The sequence below is a fragment of the Cebus imitator genome, unplaced genomic scaffold (genome assembly GCF_001604975.1).
Source record: "Cebus imitator isolate Cc_AM_T3 unplaced genomic scaffold, Cebus_imitator-1.0 Scaffold274, whole genome shotgun sequence".
NCBI classification, from domain to species: Eukaryota; Metazoa; Chordata; class Mammalia; order Primates; family Cebidae; genus Cebus; species Cebus imitator.
The window spans coordinates 3,050,742-3,065,765 of NW_016107589.1; positions in this window are offsets into that span (position 1 = coordinate 3,050,742).

Here is a 15,024-nt window from a genome sequence, read left to right on the forward strand (position 1 = left end):
AGCTAATTTTTTGTATTTTTAGTAGAGACGGGGTTTCACCATGTTGACCAGGATGGTCTCGATCTCTTGACCTCGTGATCCACCCGCCTCGGCCTCCCAAAGTGCTGGGATTACATGTGTGAGCCACCGCGCCCAGCCCACAGCTACTTATTTCTATACATCGTTGTATTATATCTATGTTATTCTGTCTTAGTTATATCGACAACAGGTACTAAGAGGAAACAAGACCATACCAGAAATAATTCTGGCTCCTTAGAGTTTAGCCAGTCAGTAAGAAATGAATAAGTTGAACTAATCACTCTGGAAACTTTCTTCATGAATTTCTGCTTAAATTTGTTTGGAATGAAGAAAATGACAGCAGAATGATTACATTCTTATGTGTAGATTGTTAAACATAATTAACTGAAGTGTATTATTAGAGAAATGATTGCATTTGTGCATCAGGACATATGCATAAGAATGTTCATGATATCACTATTTTTCATAGGAAAACCTTCAACGACCTAAAAGTCCATCAATAGTGAAATCAATAAATAATGTCAAAGTTATAGAATGTAATAGTCGACAGCAGTCATGGTAAATGAACTCCAGGTAAACATAACAACCTGAATGAATCACAGCAATATAATTTTAAGCTTAAAAAGTCCAAAGACGGCCGGACATGTGGCTCATGCCTGTAATCCCAGCACTTTGGGAGGCTGAGGCGGGTGGATCACGAGGTCAAGAGATCGAGACCATCTTGGCCAACATGGTGAAACCCCGTCTCTATTAAAAATACAAAAATTAGCTGGGCATGGTGGCATACACCTGTAGTCCCAGCTTCTCGAGAGGCTGAGGCAGGAGAATTGCTTGAACCCGGGAGGCGGAGGTTGCAGTGAGCTGAGATCATGCCACTGCACTCCAGCCTGGTGCCTGGCAACAGAGCAAGACTCTGTCTCAAAAAAAAAAGGAGTCCAAAAGATCACATAACACATGATACTGTTTTTATAAAGCTAAAACAGTTAAAATTAAAATACAACACAATACTTTCAGCCTTTTCAATCTCTGTGTTTTATCATACAGCATAAAATTGGGGTTTGCTTTTCAGTCCAATAAGGTATTTTTTAATAGACAAGCCCGTTCACATTAATAGATATGACTCATATATTTGTCCCAAATACCTTTTCCTTTTTATATAATACAATTATATAAAAAGGGAAGCAAGAAAATAATGAACGCTAGCTAACTCATGACTAGATGGGGGGGCCACATAGAAAGATTTAAATTATTATCAATGCTGTAGTTTTGCAGTTGGGAAGTAATTGCATGGGTAGTTATTCTTATGAATAGCATATCACAGAAGCAACAGGACTTGCAGGTGGGTGGTCAGGAAGAGAGTGAACGGTGATTCTCAGATAGTTGAGAATTCTATGTCACACAATTCGCACCTTCTTATATCTATTAGGGTGGTGCAAAAGTAATCGCGGTTTTTGCCGTTACTTTCAATGGCAACATATATCTAGCACTGTCTGATTTGAATAGGCATCTCCTTGGTACCAAATAACTTTAGGTTGTTTCCAGAAATTTGTTTTCAGAAAATAAACGCGGTACTCCATTGAGGACACTCAAAAAGGAAATAGCACATCAGCTCTTCAAGGCAATTTTAAAAGAAACTCTAAAATATTTGCACAATAAAATCTATGCTTAGTTTTCTAAATAATAGCCCTTCTGATTATTAGGAGGCAAAACACAGGTGGATATGGATATTGCTTTAAAAACTAGGCTCATGACCTGGAATGGAGAAATTCTCAAGGTAGAGCAGGAGCTCTGCCTTCCCTTCAGCATTCTCACATCTGCTCAACGGAAATGCAAACTTGGGGCCAAAGGACTTCTTTCTCAGGAAGAACTGGAATACAGCGCCCTCTAGTGCAACAAATCCGTGTTGTTTTTTTCCCCTTTGTCTTTAAGGTTTAGATGTCAAACGCTTGGCTTAAGTATAAAAATATTACAAAGGTTTGAATGAGAGAGGAGTAATAGTATGAAGAAACTTACTTTTCGTTAGTAACCATGATGATAATATATACTTTAAAAATTGTGGTATCAGATATTCTTTCAGGTTTGATAGCTACACATTAATAATGTGAATAAAATCAATATTTACTTTGACAAATGTTTTGAATTATCCGCAAGAGATAAATTTAACAGATGAAGAAGGAGAGACGTGGCCAGTTTAAGAGGCCAGGCAACAAAGGGAAGAATCCTTGCATCCATTTGACAACATTTATCACACTCTGTGGCATAGTACAGCAATCACACACCTGTTTCCTCTGTGCTGTGTTATTCATAATAATAAGTACCCATAGAAAATCAGCTTGCCTGCTGACTAACCTCTCCCATATTCTGTACAATACTAATGAGGCCAGCAAGGATCACAAGAAAGGAAAAACAAGAAATATGAGCATCCTATTTTTGTATTTCTTCAGTACAACCTACAATAAGACCTTTCCCCCATTCTCTCCCTTTGCCAAATTTTTGCCCACAAAATTATACAGATTTCTCCAGAATCCTCTAACAAATGCAAATGTTTTTAACATGAAAAAGTTTGCTTACAGAACTCAAATATTCTTCAAAGACTAAAGTTTGAAATCCATCTGATGTCAAACTCCTTTATCTAGAATCCACTAGTTTTAAGTAAAGTACTTTTAATATACTTCCAAAGTAAATAGAGACATTTTCATTAGATGAAACATTAAAATTACTCTATAAGTTCTTATCTTGCTTTGGGCTGTTGTAGTCCCCTATTACGTTTTACGCTTCCATTTACTTAATCCAGTAAGTCAGGCCTACCAGAGAAATGTACATGAGTTCATGAACTTAGAGTACTCTGAGTTTTGCTCTAAGATTCATTATAGAGCTCAGTTCACTAGGTTCAACTACTGGGCCACTAAAAAGCATGATTTAGAGCAGCAACTTCTCATACTATGGAGAAGAGGCCAATGGTACTCATCATCTCTCCATGCTAGTCGGCAATGGGGAGAAAGTCACCCCCACGCCCCTTCTCTAGCCCCTCTCTGTTTTGCTCTATTACGCTCAGTGCAAATTCCACTGGCATTCTATCGCCTGACCATTCCAGTAGGTAGACCCCCAACCCCTCCACGAATATGTCATGATAGAGCGATCCCAAGTGAGACCAGAGGCTTATCCCTTCAGAATGCCCACCACTGCTCTGATCTCCAACTCTGACTCTGTTAAGCTATTTCTTTTGTTGGTCCTCGTATCTTAATCAGATTTTTTTTTTCTTTTGTGCTGGAGTCTCACTCGGTTGAGCAGGCTGGAGTACAGTGGCATGATCTCGGCTCACTGCTACCTCCGCTTCCCAGGTTAAAGCTACTCTCCTACCGCAGCCTCCTGAACAGCTGGGACTGCAGGCGTCTGCCACCATGCCTGGCTAATTTTTTGTATTTTTAGTAGAGATGGGGTTTCACCATATTGGCCAAGCTGGTCTCAAATTCCTGACCTTGTGATCCACCCACCTTGGCCTCCCAAAGTGCTGAGATTACAGGCGTGAACCACCACACCCAGCCCCTAATCAGGTTTTAATTCCCCTATTATATGTTGCTTTTGTATCCTCCTGAAATCTTGAAGTATAAATTATATGATCTGTAATTGTTATATCATCCAGTCCTCAAAAAACTGTATTTTTTTAAACAGTAAAATCAGCTTCACTAGCATTTATGGAGTAGTTACTAACGCAGCAATACTATTCTGAGAGGAACACAGGTAGACATGAGAAGCCTTAGAGCTTACAGTGAGAAATAACATGGCACAGTGGTGAGAATGTACACACAAATATAGTCTCTCTAAATACAGGGATATAAAAGTGCTATTCTTTAAACTGCCATTTATACATCACAATATATTCTAATTGCTTAATAGGTAAAAATACTTAAATTTTTTTCCTGATATCCCAAACTGGAAAGTGATGAACATATTTAATTCTCTCTTTTCATTTTACTTGATTTCTTAGACAATTCAGATACTGTGGGGGAACTTAGGGGAACAAGCTTGAAAACCAAAGTACTTAAGTAAAATGTATTGAGTGCTCACTATGTGCTAACTACTGCATGGCAGATTCTGGGGATAAAACAGTGAGCAAAAACCAGCAGTGCTCTTGCACTGATGGGAGTTTACAATGCAATGGAATGAACTGGTAATAATCAGACCAGTCAATGATGAATTCTAAGAGGAATAAGTGCTGCACAGAAGAGCCAGGGTGCTGAGTGGACAGCACAGAGGGCACAATGTGGACCTGGCCTATGAGCAGGGAATGGACCGGGTGTCCAGGAGGGCTTCCATGATCAAGGACACACAGCTAGAGGAAAAATCTGAGGAGCACAGAGAGTACACCAGGCAGAGAGAGGTAGGGGCAAATTCCTTGTGACTGGAGGGTGCAGGATAGTTCCTAGGAACTGAGAGGAAGTGGGAACCAAAGGGCAAGGGACAGCTTGATGGGAAATGAGGCAAAAGAAGCAGGGAGGGACCAGACCTTGCAGGACCTTGCTGGTTGTGGTTAAGGATAGATCTTCACCCTCAAGACAATAAGCAGCCACTAAGGAGTTCTGCCTGTGTTGCTAATTACATTCTAAGAACACTTATGCAGAGCATCTGGCGCAGTCCCAGATCCGTAGCAGTAGGCAGCGAATGCTGATTCTCTCCCAAAGGCATCCTACAACATTTACTGCTTTCTCCAAATAGTCTACCAATTAACAATCAAAATAAGTATCTCTCGTATTTTCACATCAGTATCGTTGTGAAATGAATTGGTGTGTTTGAGTCTTAATGCAATGTCCATTATCTCTCAATATAGAAATACAATCAGCCTTTGATATCCAAAGTTTCCACCTCTGAAACCAAATGTAGATCAAAATGCAGAATTCAATGGATGTGAAACCTGTGGATAGAGGGCTGATGTTTTGTATATATGGGTTCCAAAGAGTCAATGGCAGGACTTGAGTATGTGCAACTTTTGATATCTGTGGGGGTCTCAGAACAAATTCCCCATAGATACCAACGCACAACTATATATACAAAAAACAATTGTAGTTTTATTCTCTAGAAATGAACATTCTGGAAATGAAATTAAGAAAACTATTTCATTTATAACAGCATCAAAAGGAACAAAATAATAATAATAACTCTAAGAAATGAAGCACAAGATATATTCTGAAAACAATAAGATTACTGGAAGAAATTTAAGAGAACCTAAACAAATGGAAGTACACCACATGTTCTTTAATATGGGAAGAACTTAGTATTATCAAGATGGCAACACTTAAAATTCATTGAAAACCTTAATATAATCAAGATGGCAGTATTCCCTAAGTTGGTCTGCAGATTCAATTCAATTTCTATCACAATTCAAGTTGCTTTTGTTCCCAGAAACCAACAAGCTGACTCTAAAACTCATGTGGAAACAGAAAGGATTCAGAATAACCAAAGCCATTTTGTAAAAAGAAGAACAAAGTGGAGTACTCCCACTTCTAGATTTCAAACCTTACTACAAATCAACAGTAATGAAGACTGTATGTACTGGCATGGAATAGAGGTGTAGGTCAGTGAACCAGAACTGAGAATCCAGATATCAATTGATTTTTGACAAGGGTGCCAAGCAAATTTAATGGGAGAAAGAGTCTTTTTTATTTTTTTAATTAACAAAAATTTATTTCATTAAGCATGAAGTTACATTAACATTTGCCTACAACCGCAGTAAGTAAGGAAACAAATACTATCAGCTTTCTTGCTGTAGTACTGGATATTCAGAGGCAGGCTCACTAGAAGGCAGAGTCAACCCTGACGGGGACTCGAGATCAGTCACAACTACTTGGGGGGAGAACACAAAGACCACCAGCTTTCTTGCCATGGTGCCGGATGTTCAGTGGCAGGCTTACTTGAAGGTGGAGTCAACCCTAATGGGGACTCGAGATCAGTCACAAGTACTTGTGAGAAGAACACAAAGACGCCAGCTTTCTTGCAGTGGTGCCGGGTGTCCAGTGGCAGGCTCACTTGAAGGCAGAGTCAACCCTGACAGGGTCACAAGATCAGTCACAAGTACTTGGGAGAACACAAAGACCGCCAAATTTCATGCTGTGGCACTGGATGTTCAGTGGCAGGCTCACTTGAAGGTGGAGTCAACCCTGAGGGGGACTCGAGATGAGTCACAAGTACTTAGCGGGAGAACACAAAGATCACCAGCTTTCTTGCTGTGGTGTCGGATGTTCAGGGGTAGGCTCACTTGAAGGCGGAGTCAACCATGACTAGGACTTGAGATCAGTAACAGATATTTGGGAGGAGAATATAAAGACTGCCAGCTTTCTTGCTGTAGTGTCAGATGTTCATTCAGTGGCGGGCTCACTTGAAAGCAAAGTGAACCCTGATTGGGACTCGAAATCTGTCAAAAGTAATTGAGAGGAGAACTCAAAGACCGCCAGCTTTCTTGTGGTTCCAGATGTTCAGAGGCAGGCTCATCAGAGGCAGAATCAACCCTGATGGGGACTCCAGATCAGTCACAACTACTTGGAGGGGAACAGAAAGACCACCAGCTTTCTTGCTGTGATGCTGGATATTCAGTGGCAGGATCACTTGAAGGCAGAGCCAACCCTGATGGGGACTCGAGATCAGTCACAACTACTTGGGAGGAGAATACAAAGAATGCCAGTTCTTTTGCTGTGGTGCAACATGTTCAATGGGTGGCTCCCTTGAAGGCAGAGTCAACCATGACAGGGACTCAAAGATCAGTCACAAGTACTTAGGAGGAGAACACCAAGATGGCCAATTTTATTGTTGTTGTGCCAGATGTTCAGTGGCAGGCTCATGTGAAGGTGGAATCAACCCTGATGGGGACTCGAGATCAGTCTCAGCCACTTGGGAGGAGAACACAAAGACCGCCAGCTTTCTTGTTGTGCTGCTGGATGTTCAGTGGCAGGCTCACTTGAAGGCAGAAATAACCCTGATTGGGGACTCAAGATCAGTCACAACTACTTGGGAGGAGAACACCAAGACCAACAGCTTTCTTGCTGTGGTGCCAGATGTTCAGTGGCAGGCTCACTTGAAGGCGGAGTCAATCCTGACAGGGACTCAAGATTAGTCACAAGTACTTGGGAAGAGAACACATAGACCGCCAGCTTTCCTGCTGTGGTGCCAGATGTCCAGTGGTAGGCTTACGTAAAGACAGAGTCAACCCTGACGGGGACTCGAGGTCAGTCACAACTACTTGGTAGGAGAACACAAAGCAGTTGGGACTGATCTCGAGTGCCTGTCAGGGTTGACCCCGGCTTCACATGAGCCTGCCACTGGACACCTGGCACCACTGCCAGAAAACTGGTGGTCTTTGTGTTCTATTCCCCAGTACTTGTGGCTGATCTCCAGTCGGACTGGTCTTACCGCCAGCTTTCTTGCTGTGATGCTGGATGGTCAGTAGCATGCTCACTTGAAAGCAGAGTCAACCCTGTCAGGGACTCGAGATCAGTCAGAACTATTTGGGAGGAGAACATAACCTCCAGCTTTCTTGCCGTGGTGCTGGATGTTCTGTGGCAGGCTCACTTAAAGGCACAGTCAACCCTAATTGGGACTTGAGATCAGTCACAAGTACTTGGGAAGAGAATACACAGACTGCCAGCTTTCTTGCAGTGGTGCTGGATGTTCAGTGATAGGCTCACTTGAAGGCAGAGTCAACCCTGACAGGGACTCAAGATCAGTCACAACTACTTGGGAGGAGAATGCAAAGACCACCTGCTTTCTTGTCATGGTGCCAGATGTTCAGTGATAGGCTCACTTGAAGGTGGAATTAACCATGACAGGGGCTCAAGATCAGTCACAAGTACTTGGGAGGAGAACACCAAGACCACCGACTTTATTGCTGTGATGTCAGATGTTCAGTGGCAGGCTCACGTGAAGGCAGAATTAACCGTGATGGTGTCTCAAGATTAGTCACAACTACTTGCGAGGAGAACACAAAGATCACCACCTTTCTTGTTGTGGTGCCGGATGTTCAGTGGCAGGCTCACTTGAAGGTGGAGTCAACCCTGATGGGGACTCAAGATCAGTCACAACTACTGGGGAGGAGAACACAAAGCCTGCCAGATTTATTGCTGTGGTACCGGATGATCAGTGGACGCTCACTTGAAGGCAGAGTCAATCCTGACGGGAACTCGAGATCAGTCACAACTTCTTGGGAGGAGAACACAAAGGCAGCCAGCTTTCTTGCTGTGGTGCCAGATGTTCAGTGGCAGGCTCACTTGAAGGCAGAGTCATCCCTGACAGGAACTTGAGATCAGTCACAAATACTTGGGAGGAGAATATAGAGACTGCCAGCTTTCTTGTTATGGTGTCTGACGTTAATTGAGTGACAGGCTCACTTGAAGGCAAAGTGAACCATGACGGGGACTACAGATCTGTGCAAAGTACTTGGGAGGAGAACAACAAGACCACCAGCATTCTTGCTGTGGTGCCAGAGGTTCAGGAGCAGGCTCACTTGAAGGTGAAATGAACCCTGAGAGGTACTCGAGATCAGCTATAACTACTTGGCAGGAGAACACAAGGACCACCAGCTTTCTTCATGTGGTGCTGCATGTTCAGTGGCAGGCTCATTTGAAGGTGGAGTCAACCCTGACAGGGACAAGAGATCAGTCAAAACTACTTGGGAGGTGAACCCAAAGATTGCCAGCTTTCTTGCTGTGGTAATGGATGTTCACTGGCAGGCTCACTTGAAGTTGGAGTCAACTCTGATTGGGACTCGAGATCAGTCACAAGTACTTGGGAGAATAGAAAGACCTCCAACTTTATTGCTGTAGTGCCGGATGTTCAATGGCAGGCTCACTTGATGGCAAAGTCAACCCTTAAGGGGACTTGAGATCAGTCACACTACTTAAGAGGAGAACACAAAGACTGCCAGCTTTCTTCCAGTGGTGCCAGATATTCAGTGGAAGGCTCACTTGAAGGCAAAGTCAACCCTGACGGGGACTCAACATCAGTCACACTACTTAAGAGGAGAACACAAAGACTGCCAGCTTTCTTGCTGTGGTGTTGGATATTCATTCAGTGGCAGGCTCACTGGAAGGCAAAGTAAACCCTGACGGGCATTCGAGATCTGTCAATGTACTTGGGAGGAGAACATAAAGACCACCAGCTTTCCGCTGTGGTGCCAGATGTTCAGTGATAGGCTCACTTGAAGGCAGAGTCAACCGTATGGGGACTTGAGATCAGTCACAACTACTTGGGAGGAGAACACAAAGACCACCAGCTTTATTGCTGTGGTACCAGATGTTCAGTGGAAGGCTCACTTGAAGCTGGAGTCAACTCTGACTGGGACTTGAGATCAGTAACAAATACTAGGGATGAGAATATAAATACTGCCATCTTTCCGCTGTGGTGAAGGATGTTCAGTGGCAGGCTCATTGGAAGGCAGAGTCAACCCTGATGGGGACTCGAGATCAGTCACAACTACTTGGGAGGAGAACACAAAGACCACCAGTTCTCTTGCTTTCTGCCAGATGTGCCAGATGTTCAGTGGCAGGCTCACTTGAATGTGAAATCAGCCTTGACGAGGACTCAAGATCCGTCACAACTACTTGAGAGGAGAACACAAAGACCACCAGCTTTATTGCTGTAGTGCCAGACGTTCAGTGGCAGGCTCAAACAAAGTTTTGTTTAATGGATAATTAAAGGACTAGAATGTTTTTGTCCCCAAATTAATGAGGGTCTTAGGATTCAGTGGCAGGAATGTTGGATTCAGAATTAGAACTTCTTAGTTCTATGGTCATTTCCTAGGTATAAGATTTAGCTCCCTCTCCCTTGACTCTGTAAATTGGGGATAAGTACACCTGCTTACCTAAACATTCTTCAGAGGGTTTCTGCACAATCACCTTCAGTTATGCATAAGAAAGAATCACGGAATTTTTGAGGGCTCTACAAATAGCATCCCCTCTGTGTGACTTCTCCACTTACTCTGTGTGAGTAAGGACCAGGGTTTGTGGGAACCACAGTTAATGGGTTGTGCTATGGCTAACAACATAAATCAACTGACAGAAGCCATTACTGAGAAAACGTTTACTGAGCATTTGTTTTATATCAGCCACTTTACTAGATGCCAAAGAACAAAAGAAATTATGGCATAAAAAATCAATGAAAGTATGCTATGGAAGCTGCTTTCTTACTGGGCACCTTGATAGGTCCTAGGCACAAAACAGTGAAAGAGAGAGCCCCATGTGGTATAACCTACTAGAAGACAAATGAACAGAAAATTTAAACATACTGAGGAGGAAAAAGTATTCTATGGCAACACATCAAGGGACACTTGATTTAATCTAGCAATACGGGATGTATCATCATAGATAGTGATACCTAAAGAAAGTTGTTTTAGTTTCCTATGGTTGCTCTAACAAAGTCACACAAATAGGGTGGCTTAAAACAACAATAAGTTCAGGGTGCCAGAAATCCAAAATCAATGTGTACACAGATTTGTTTCTTCTGGAGCTCTGAGAAAAGGCTGTTCCATGCCTTTTCCCAGCTTCTCTGGGTTCTGGGCAATCCTTGCTTGGGGTTGCTTGGCTTGCAAATGCATCACGCTAGTCTCTGACTCTATCTTCACATTACCTTTTCCACTGTATCCCTCTATCTCCATTTGTGTCTCCTATAAGGACACTGTCATTGGATTTAGTCTCATCTTCATCCAATATAATCTCTGTATCTACTTTAATTACTTCTGCAAAGACCTTATTTCCAAATAAGGTCATATTCTGAAGTTCCAGATGGACATAAATTTTGGGGAGGCATTATTCAACCACCCCAAAGGAGAAGGAATCATTTAAAAGGTGGTTTTGACACCTTTTGACAGAAACTGACAGAAAGGAGACCTTGTCAATTAACCTGAGGGATTCAGATTTTCTTCTGAGAGTAACAGAAAACAGTGAAGTGTGATTCAAGCAAAGGATTGACATCATGAGACTCTTTAAGCAAAATTATCTTGGCCTTGGGCAGAGGACCGGGTGTGAAGAGATTACAGGGCAAGAGTCCAGTTGGAGGCTGCTGTTGGTGTGAAGTGAGAGAAGGTGATGATTTGAGTCATAGGAGTGGCAGTGGAGGGAGAAGAAAGTAGCAGACTTGGGGGAAAAAACGATTTCATCAGTGAGGACTTGCAGGACTTGAGGCGAAGGCATAGAGTTATAGATGGTTATACAACTTCTTTTTTGACAATTGCTTTTCTTTCTCTTAATAGCTGGCTCTATTTCCCATTGACCACAATGATTTTCCTCAGAGATACGATTGTTTATTAGAAAAAAGTGACACTAGTGGGACAATTTATTTGAATACTCCTGGGTTAATTAGAATTATTCTGCTTTCAAGTAACCATAATTGAATTTAAAGTAATGTAAAAAATAAATAAATAATGGGATGTGTCTACTCACATCCTGGGAAGTGAGATATAGGCTTGGCTAGGTCTAATGATTCAAATACCATCATCATCATTGTTTTTCTTTCCTTTAACTCTACTTTTCTCCCCTGCTAGTGGGAACAAAGGTTAACTGTAGTTCTAACTCACATCAACTGTATACTCAAAATCTCCCAGAAGAGAGTCTCCCTGACTAACTTTGTTCAGTGTCTTGGAGAAAAATGGAATTGTTCCAGCTTGGATCTTCTTTCCACCCCCAAACCAATCCCTGTTCTGCAGTGAAAGGAATACTCTGTTAGGCCTGGATCATGTGTCTAAGTTTTAAAGTGAGTAAGCTTCATCTGAGCCTCATGGACTAAGCAGATTACTATGAAATTAGTAAAAGAATCTTCCTCAAATAAAAGGCTGTGAAATGCATAAAAATAAAACTAACAGACATTTAACACACACACCTACACTGCAATGGTGTCAAGCAATCATTTTAAGACAGGGAAAAGATAAGACTATGAATTCATAATCTATTACATCAGTTTGTGCTATTTCCTAATTCATCCATCCGTCCATTCATCTGTTTATCCATTCACAGCATATGAAGCACTAGCCATTTAAAAGGGGTCAAGAAAATCAACGCAGAATAACATGATATTTTTCTTCAAGTTCCTTATGATCAGAAAGGAAAACAGATGCTTCATAACTTCTAGGCAAGCCTGAATAAAGTACCTAACAATGGTATAAATAACAAACTTTCAAAACATGAAATATGAGATAAATATTCCATTTGGAAGTTCGAGAGCAATGTTGTGGGGGAAATGACATTTCAATGGGGAATTCAAGAGCAAAAAGACGACTTTAATAAGTACAAGACTGTTCCAAACTCAGGGAATATTAGGAATAAAAGCCTAGAGTGTGTTAACTTGCTTGACGGTTGAAGAAAATGATAAGAGAGTGTATGGCCAAATGCAGAATGTCTGGAGGACTAAGAGAAAGGAATGTACTTGCTTGGAGAAAAACTATGGAGGATCTTGGAATGCAGAGCACAGAACGTCAACTATTTTTTTGTAAATATTTTGGAGCCAGTAGAGTTTGCTGGGAAGAAGTTGAATCATCTGTGAAATAATCTGTGTTTCAAAAGATAACTCAGAGAAAAATAGCTTGCACTTTTGGGTGCTGTGCCCCCCAAAGTCAATTCAACTCTTTTGACCTTTCCATTTAGCTTTTACATTTCTGGAAATCTGGAAAGAAATTTGGTATTTTTATATATTTAAAAACCATTTTCTCTGAAGAAAAGAGATCTTCAGTAGTTGAGCACTTTAGTAGTAAAGGTTCCAACTGCCATCTTTCCTAGAGAAGAAGCCAAACCTCTGTAACTGCATGGCCTACTTTGCTTCAGTGTAGTCAAGACAGGAAGTTGCAGCAAGGTCATGAAATAGAGTCACAAACACATTCACGTCATACCTAGTGCCATTGGGGAAAATTTCCAGACGCGTTTAGCACTCTCAGAGCTTTTGTTCGATACAAAATAAAACTGCATTTTATCAGTTAGTTTGTGAATATATGTTTGTTCCATTGCCACCTCTGTTAAACATGCCCCTCATTCTCACTCTCTTTGTCAAGAGAAGAGAAAAATGTAAGGAATTTGTGCTGGGGGATATGGGGGTAGTAATCTTAAAGCAACTGCACTTTAAAAGAAAGTGAGAAAATGTTTATCTTCAGATTTTACTTTTTTCTTTTGGGGACAAGAGTTCAAAGACATCAGCATACAGTTGTGAGTTGATATACACCATGCGGGAAAGAAAGTCATTGAACCACAAAGTCATGGAGAATGGCATTTCTCCATCTGCACTGGTGATAATGCGTTTCCTATAACCACACCACCCCTTCCCTGAAGACAGAAACAGCCCCCACATGTGATGGGATCCTTTTGGTTGGCAAGTGGGATGTGAGTGAGAAGCCCTTTGAATATAAGGCATCAGTTCTCACTTTGGAAGGTCTGGCTTACACAGCCACCCCAGCCAATCCCACACATTCTCACGATCACCAAAAGGAGAAATTCATAGAGTGTTAAAATAAGAAGAAACTTTGTAGACCACCTGTGTTTTTTTTCTTTCATGGAGAAAATGAAATCGTTGAAAGATGTCATTTATTATAGGTGAAGATTTATAACAGAACTACAAATTCTGAAATATATAATGTCTTGTATGTGATAGCACTTTATAATTTAGGAAGCATCTTCATGCCCAGTCTCACCTCCAGTTCTCATAGCAAGTCACTGAAATGTGACTGATTTCCACTTTACAGACAAGAAAATTGAGGCTTCGAGGGGCTAAGGTAAATTCTCTAGAACAAAAGAGACAGCAAAAATTGAGGTGAAATTGAAATTGTGATATTCTGAATAATAAACCACAGCTCTTACCTTTATATTGTATTGCCTCTCAAAAAATTTCACCGGATTAACCCCTGTTTGGTGTTTGTTATTATAAGACATTCCAAAAAATAATTTCATAAGATTTCCTTGAGTTTCTAGGAAAGCAGCAGCACGGAGTTTCCACTGAGTGCAAAACTGCATGGGAGTAAACATAAAATAGCTGTTAGTACTGTTTCTATCACAGGAGAAGGATAATACAGATGGGGACACCAGACAAATACACATTAAATAAACAAAGAACAATTCAAAGGGGGCCACAGCTAAGTACAGAGTGGTTATGGCAATATTTGATATAAAAGTTAATAGAAGGGAGTAATGATTAAACCTAAAGAAATCAGGAAAGGCTCACAATGATTCTAAGAAAAGGATAAAAAACTAGGACCTCTGCAGCATGTAAACCTTAGCACAAAAACCCAGCATTACCAGCCTGTGACTTTTGGTAAGCCATTTAAATCCTCCAAACCTCCATTTCCTCATCCACAAAATGTGATAACTCCTGTATCTGAGGGTTGTGGTGAGGACAAAATGGAATAAAATATGAAACCCTTAGCATAAGACTTGAAACAGAAATATTTCTATAAGGCTTTAATAAGCATGTGGAATTGAGACCGACCTGGCTGGAAGGGGAAGACATTAGGGGCAGGTTCCACTTGGCTCATGAAGCAGAGAACACAGCTGTGACCTCTGTGCCTGGCTTTGGCATGCTGCTCAGCCAGCCGCAGTTTGCTTGAGCTGACCCTGGCAGTCTTGGAGGACACTAACAGAGAGGTGTGAAACGCTCTAGGCTGATTGTCACGCCAAAGCTGTCAATATTTGTAAATGAGTGCTTTTAGAGCTTAGGAAAAGCTCAACCCTTGATTTATAAAGGAAAATAATGGAATGCTCTGAAACCAAACATCAATGCTTCTGAAGCAGTGATGGCTAGACACAGAAAGTAATCTGGCTCCTATGAGAATGACAAAAATTTTCCTGGTGACATGAACAAATCTCCAGGACAGATTCTTTGTTTTCTTGCAAGTGATCACTTAGCCTTCTTGGTCATACTAGTGCAGTTAAAATACCTATTTGAGGGCCGGGCGCGGTGGCTCAAGCCTGTAATCCCAGCACTTTGGGAGGCCGAGGCGGGTGGATCACGAGGTCAAGAGATCGAGACCATCCTGGTCAACATGGTGAA